The following is a 6105-nucleotide window of genomic DNA, read 5'->3' as shown; positions in this document are numbered from 1 at the left end:
TGCATTTATTAGGTATGATGCACTGAGGGGGGTCGCTGCTCCATACGCCAACGCGATTGTCTTTGCTGGTGCAATGTATTGATGAGTTGCCCACAAGCTCAAACAGCTTTTTCCCTCTCTGTCCAAGATGGCAGCGATAGTTCACCACGGTTCCATATGGAAAAGACTCTGTGTTGGTGCTAAAGAAATTTCCATTGGCGATGGCTGGGGGTGGCCCACAAGGAATAGCTGGGAAAAGAGATGGCAACTTAAATAATAGTGAGTCAAAATAACTAGTCAGAGAAATCAAATGAGTATCACTATTTTTACATTTGTTATTGGTTTTTAATCTTTGTTAACATGCAGACACATTTTTACAAGGTTGTGATTTTGGTGGGCATAATAGCATGCCTTCTGCCTTTCCTACTTATATTATTTCCTATGAGCATAAACATTTTTTAAAACAATCCCCATTCCTTTCATCTTAGATAGCTCTTTGATCATATTATCACACCATAGTGTACACAGTTTTCTCCTACTCTTTTCCATTTGCCTTCTTAATTTCCATTTTGTTATTAGCTCAGGATAGCTTTCAAAAATTAAAAAGACCCTTGCTAAAGGAAAATGGAAGGGGAGAGAAGCAACACAGATACACTAGAGTAGGAAATAGAATTCAAACATATTTGCATATGTATAAGAAAATTATATGAAACTGTAGACTATATACGTAATGTTAAACATTTTGAAAATCTAAATGATATGAATGGAAATAGAAATTACCAATATTCATTCAAGAAAATATAGAAAGCTAGAATGGACGAAGAAACTTGTCAGAATAGAAAAAATCTTTTACATAAATTTGTATCAAGTCACTTCCAGGTAATACACACTTCAAAATGAAATTTCAAATGTTTCACGAGATATAAAAGATAGAAAACTTACCAACTCATTTTATCAAGCTGATGTTTGATATCACAACATGGTACCCACGTAGAAGTGATCATACATTAGTCCACAAAACACCCTCAATACTTTTGAAAATGTAGAAGGAGGACATAGCACACTATATTACTATAATGCTATATAACTAGAACCAAGTAACTTTATCTAAAACTCCAAAACACTTGAAATTAAAAATAAGATTTCTTGGGGCTCCTGGGTGACTCAGCCAGCTAAGCATCCAACTCTGGGTTTCCACTTGGGTCATGATCTCCCGGTCCTGGGACTGAACCCCACGTTGTGTGACGTGCTCAGAGGGGAGTCTGCTTGAGGATTCTCTCTCCCTCCGCCCACTCTCTCCACCCCCGCTTGCTCTCTCCTTAAAAAGTAAATCAATCAGGGGCACCTGGGTGGTAGTCATTAAACGTCTGCCTTTGGCTGGGGTCGTGATCCCCGGGTCCTGGGATCCATCCCCGCGTCGGGCTCCCTGCTCCGCGGGAAGCCTGCTTCTCCCTCTCCCACTCCCCCTGCTTGTGTTCCCTCTCTCGCTGTCTCTCTCTGTCAAATAAATAAATCAAATCTTTAAAAAAATAATAAAAAAAGAAAAAATCAATCAATCTTTAAAACAATAAATGAAAATAAAAATTCTTAAGGAGGCTTGTCCTTCCGGTAAGGGTAATCTTAATAATTTAAATCAGATATCACTCTACCTCCATTTCCTCCCCCAAGAAAGACTATAGATGCTAGATAAATTATAAAATGTATCTGTGAGTGCATTAGAAAGCTAATAAACTAGGGACGCATTACTGGACCATGATCTGACAGGAGATAAAAATCCAGGTGAGAGTCAGGCATGTAGGCTGCTTTTCTGCTGGAAGGTGAGCTGAACCAGGAGGGCGCATCTGAGTGGCGAATAGACTTTTGATCATCTCATGGAATCAAGGAACAAAAAGTGGAGTCCAGGTCTTGCAACGTGGAAGCCATGCTAACACCTTCGGATGTGTCCTGGGACCTCAAAGCCATGGGCCCTGGGACTCAAGATTACTGCAGTTGTTCTGCAAGTATGTAGGTGGCCCGGAAAAATAAGTGCTGAAACTTAGTGAAAGTGGTCCCACATTGTGCGTGCCCCCACGTTTCTGAAGAAGTAACAACAAGAATCCTTTCTGAAGAAGGTTCGTCATCTAAGACCTTGAATTCATTTCTGCAGAAAGGTTTCCAATAAAATTCCACACATACAGTGAAGGATCACATGGTACTCAAAAGAGATAAAATCACATGAAGAAGAGTCAGCAGAATCACTGACAATAGAAACTGAACCATTAGGGCCCCAGATATTGGAGTTTTTGCTCATGGATTTAAAACAGATTTTTTTTTTAAGATTTCATTTATTTATTTGACAGAGACACAGCGAGAGAGGAACACAAGCAGGGGGAGTGGGAGAGGGAGTTATGTCTCTCTCTTCAAGGACAAAATATACAAAAACTAAATTTTTGGTGAGAACTAGAAACAAAACAACAGGGCAAATTTTGAAAGGAACCAAATACAAGTTCTTATCATTGTAAAGTACAGTTACTGAAATTAAGAACCTGATAGAATTAACAGCAGGTCAGACACAGTTTAATAAAAATCAATGAATTGGAAGCTAAGACAGAAGGAAATACCCAGAATAAAACACAGAGAGACAAAAGAATCAGAAACACAGCAAAAAGAGTAATAGACTTATAGGCTAGAAGGACAAGGCCTACCACGTGTGTAAGTGAATTCCCACAATGAGCAGAGAGAGATATCAGAGCATGAACATTTGAAGTAATGACTGAAAATTTTCCAAAACCGATGAAAATCATCATTGAACCACAGATTCAAGAAACCAGACAAACTCGAGCAATACAAATACAAAAAAAAACAAACAAACAAAACTTTACCCAGGCACATCATAGTATTATTGTAAAAAATCAAGAGCAATCAATTTGGGGAAAGCAGCCAGAAAAAGAGATAATAACTTTTAAAGAAGCCATACTTAGAAAAATGTTTAAAGAATCTATCGTCAGAGGACCTACAATACAAAAATGCTAAAAGATCATTTTTTTAGATTGAAGGAAAATGGTGTTATAAAGAACTGATAGAACGGCAATTATGGAGGACGTATAACAGAAATAGTTAACATGCGGATAAGTATAAATAAATACTATTTTTATAAAAACAACAATAATGTCTTTTGAGATACATATAAAACTACAAAAATTAACACAGTGAAGGAGAAACAGGATATGGTCATCTCAATAGATCCACAGTGATAAATTAGAATACACATTCATGATAAATCTTTTAGCAAGTTAAGTATAAAAGAGAATTTCCTTAATCAGATAAAGAATATCTCCCAAAAACCTTCAGTAAACAGCACGCTTTATATTGACTATCAAAAACTCATTATCAAGGGTGCCTGGGAGGCTCAGTCGGTTAAGCGTCTGCCTTCATTCAGCTCAGGTCATGATCCCAGGGTCCTGGGACTGAGCCCCACATCAGGTTCCCTGCTCAGGAGAGAGCCTACTTCTCCCTCTTCCTCTGCCACTCCCCCTGCTTGTGTTCTCTCTCAAATAAAGAAATAAAAACTCAAAAAAAACCTCATTATCATCTCTTCCACTCAACATTATACTGGAGGTTCTAGCCAATGCAGTCAAGCAAGAGAAATAAATAAAAGATACAAGAAATAAAAGGATTAAAACATAGGATAATTATTTATCAATGACATGATTATGCAGCATATCCAAAAGAATATACGGATAAACTATTGCTTTTATAAGGAAATTTTGCAAGATTGCTGGATCCAAGGTGAAAGGATTGCATATTTAAGAAACAATTAGGAAATGTTACATTCTCCAATATTATTACATTTCCATGTTTACATTATTTTCTATAATGTAAATTGGCAAATAGTATTGAGAGAAATTAAAGAAGATTTCAAAAATGGGGAAATATATCGTGTTCATGAATTTAAAACTCAAAAATGGAAATATGTTAATGGCCCACACATTGACCTATGGAGTCAATAGAAAGCCAATCCAAATTTGAGTAGGACTGTTTGTGTGGAGACTGACAGGCTGATTCTAAATTTTATCTGGAAATGCAAAGGGCCAAGAATCATCAAGTAAATCTTGGAAGAAGTGCACGGTCAGAGCCTATATCACCAGATATCAACTCTTAATAAAATGCTATGGTAATGAAAACAGTGTGATAAATCACCAGTGGAACACAACGCCTTGAAATGAGACCCACATATACTGTCACCTGATTTATGAGTATTATACTATTACACTGTGATATACAAGAAATGGTTTTTCTTAAATGGTTTTTTAAATAAATGATACTATAGCAGCAAAGTTATGATTATTCGTTAACCAATTCCCAGACTTGAGGGCCCACGGATAGCTCCAGTGCAGCTCAAATAAATAGGAGATGGGATCTTCTTGAGAAAGCGGGCTGCTACACAGCCAAAACGTATAGCGAAAGTTTCCTCCCACCTTCACCAAAGAGGCGTGAAGCCATTCACCGAAGATTAGATAGAGGAAGCGTTACAAAATTAGAAATAAAGATGAAAATATAGGAATAGGTATAGGTGTATTATCTTTAAATAAAGAGATCCAGCCAGAGTACTGTTTTGTCATCTATTTTTTTCACACAAAAGTATATAATTGGGCGCCTGGGTGGCTCAGTTGGTTAAGCGACTGCCTTCGGCTCAGGTCATGATCCTGGAGTCCCAGGATCGAGTCCCGCATTGGGCTCCCTGCTCGGCAGGGAGTCTGCTTCTCCCTCTGACCCTCCTCCCTCTCATGCTCTCTGTCTCTCATTCTCTCTGTCCCAAAAAAAAAAAAAAAAGTATATAATTAACATCTGTATATGTCATTAATTGCATCTCCATGACATCATGTTGTTTGTTTTTTTGCTTTTGTCTTTTTTAGCTGAATAACATTCCACTGTATGGATGCATTTCCTCTCCTTCTCCTTCCTCCTCTTCTTCCTCTGCTTCTTCTCCTTGTCCTTCTTCTTCTTCCTCTCCTTCTCCTCCTCCTCCTCCCCCTCCTCCTCCCTCTTCTTCTTCCTCCTCCTCCTTCCCCTCCTCCTCCTCATCTTCTTTTTTAAGTAGGCTCCTCACCCCATGTGGAGCCCAACATGGCGCTCAAACTCACAACCTTGAGATCAAGATCTGAGCTGAGATCAAGAGTCAGACACTTAACAAACTGAGCCACCCAGGTGCCCCTGGATGTATTTCTTCTAATTCTGCATGGCTCTCTTTTTGTTTCTTAGGGAATTCTCTATAGTCATTTTTTTTTTTTAAGATTTTTTTTTTTTTTTTGAGACAGACAGAACGAGAGAGAGAGAGCACATGAGAGGGGGGAGGGTCAGAGGGAGAAGCAGGTTCCTTGCTGAGCAGGGAGCCCGATGCGGGACTCGATCCAGGGACTCCAGGATCATGACCTGAGCCGAAGGCAGTCGCTTAACCAACTGAGCCACCCAGGCGCCCTCTCTATAGTCATTTTTAACATGACTCTTTCCTTCTGGTATTTTCCAAACCATAGTTGGAAACATTTAGGTTACTTTAACATTTTTGCTCTTATAAAGAATGAAGCAATGAAAAGTTTCTAGTGAACTCCTAGGAAAAATCTGTGTTTATTTCCCAAGTATAAATAGCAAGAAGTGGGTCAACATATATATGCCCATTTTCAGGCTATGGTACATGGTGCCTTTCAAGAGGTTTTGTGGAACTCTTAAGTATGTGAACATGTTGATTCATCAACAGCTTCACCAACCTTTGAGAGTATCACCTTAAAAAAATCTTGACTAATTTGCCAAGCAGAATGATTGTTATACTGGGGGCACAATCAACATAATTCTGAATTAATTGAAGGAAAACTAAAGTTTGAAGGCTTTTATGCATTTAAGTCCCCAGATTCAGAAAAGGCACAAGATAAGGAAAAACCTAAGGAAAGAGTTGCCAGAAACCCCGCAGGTATTGAGGGATAGAATGCACAAAAGGAATTCAATTAAGGTTTGTAGAACTTTAGGGGGAAACTTAGACTCTATTGGTAAAGGTAATAGGAAAGGATATTTCAACTCACTCTCACAAATAGGTGGATCGTTATCCCAGATGACAGTATTGTCTGAGATGATGCATGCAATCGAGGTCTTACC

The sequence above is a fragment of the Mirounga angustirostris genome, unplaced genomic scaffold (assembly GCF_029215605.1).
Source record: "Mirounga angustirostris isolate CCGP_5_RB_7025 unplaced genomic scaffold, mMirAng1.0.hap1 SCAF_6, whole genome shotgun sequence".
NCBI classification, from domain to species: Eukaryota; Metazoa; Chordata; class Mammalia; order Carnivora; family Phocidae; genus Mirounga; species Mirounga angustirostris.
Note: the sequence above shows the minus strand (reverse complement) of the source record.